Source organism: Mobula birostris, chromosome 18 (genome assembly GCF_030028105.1).
Source record: "Mobula birostris isolate sMobBir1 chromosome 18, sMobBir1.hap1, whole genome shotgun sequence".
NCBI lineage: Eukaryota > Metazoa > Chordata > Chondrichthyes > Myliobatiformes > Myliobatidae > Mobula > Mobula birostris.
Window position 1 is genome coordinate 69486716 of NC_092387.1, and position 1946 is coordinate 69488661.

Consider the following 1946-nt stretch of genomic DNA (forward strand, 5'->3'; position numbering starts at 1 on the left):
CTCTCTCTCTCTCTCTCTCTCTCTCTCTCTCTCTCTCTCTCTCTCTCTCTCTCTCGCTCTCTCTCTCGCTCTCTCTCTCTCTCTCTCTCTCTCTCTCTCTCTCTCTCTCTCAGTGGACATATGTTCCAGTCCTCCATTTCCTCACCTGTCACCTAGCATGATTTAAATATCTCTGCTGGAGCACCGACAATTTCTGCACTTTACAAAAAGTGGAGTTTCCGGTGGCCACCCATTTTAATTCTACTTCCCATTCCCATTCTGACATGTCAGTCCATGGCCTCCTCTACTGCCAAGGTGAAGCCACATTCAGGTTGGAAGAGCAATCCCTTTTCAGTATTCCATCCAACCTGATGGTATGAACATTGATTTCTCGAACTTCTGGTAACTGTCCCCCCCTCCTCTCCTTCACCATTCCCCATTCCTGTTTACCTCTCACACTTACTCTTCTTACTTGCCCATCACCACACTCTTCTGCTCCTCCCCCTTCTCCTTCTTCCATTGTCTTCTAACCTCTCCTATCAAATTCCATCTTCTCCAGCTCTTTATCTCTTGCACTAATCAATGTCCCAGCTCTGTACTTCCCCTCCTGTTTCACCCGGCACGTACCACCTTGTAGTTCTTCTTCCCCTCCCACACCTTCTTCCTTTAATTTCTCCCCCTCCTTTCCAGTCCTGATGAAGGGTCTCAACCCTAAACATAGACTGACTGCCTGACCTGCTGAGTTCCTCCAATATCTTGTGTTGCTCTGGATTTCTGGCATCTGCAGAATCTCTTACGTTTGTGAATTTCTGCACTTGCCTCCTGTAGGGTGTAAAGGAACGTTGTCAGGTCTGGGGATTTAGCCCCCCCGATTAGCCTCAGGACAGCAAACACCTCCTCCTCTGTAATCTGTACAGGGTCCATGAAGTTGATGCTGCTTTGCCTCACTACCACAGATTCTGTGTCTGTCTTCTGAGTAAATACAAATACAAAAAGAAATCATTTACAATCTCTCCCATCTGTTTTGGCTCCATATAGATTACCATTCTCATCTTCCGGGGGACCAATTTTGTCCCTTACAATTATTTTTCTGTTAACATAACAGTAGAATCCTTTAGGATTCTCCTTCACCTTGTCTGCTAGAGCAGCTTCATGCCTTCTTTTAGCCTTCCTGATTTCTTTCTTATGTGTTCTCTTGCATTTCTTATACTCCATAAGCCCCTCTTTTGTTCCTACCTGCCTACACCTGCTGTGCACCTCCTTTATTCTCTTAACCAGGGCCTCAATATCTCTTGAAAACCAAGGATCCATACACCTGTTATCGTTACCTTTTATTCTGACAGGCACATACAAGCTTTGTACTCTCATAATTTCACTTTTGAGCGCCTCCCACTTACCAAGTACACCTTTGCCAGAAAATAGCCTGTCCCAATCCACAATTACCAGATCCTTTCTGATACCATCAAAAGTGACCTTTTTCTAATTTAGAATCTCAACCTGCGGACCAGACCTATCTCTTTGCATATTTACATTAAAACTAATGTATTTTGATCACTGGATGCAAAGTGTTCCTTGACACAAACTACAGGTACAGGAGCCTCAGGACTCACACCACTGGGTTCATGAACAGTTATTACCACTCAACCATCAGGCTCCTGAACCAGAGCGGATAACTTAACCTTGCTTGGCCCATCCCTGAAATGGTCCCACAACCTATGGACTCTCTTTCAAGGTCTCTTCATCTCATCCTCTCGATATTTAATTTGTTACTTAGTTATCATTTCTCTTTGCACACTGATTGAACGCCCACGTTGCTGCGGCCTTTCAATAACTGTTATGGTTATTATCCTATGATTTTATTTCATATGCACGTAAGCCAATTTCCAGTGACATAGATGTACTTTGATAATAAATGTACTTTGAACTTTGAAGTGCGCCACCTTTGGAGACGTCCGAGACCGCTGCAG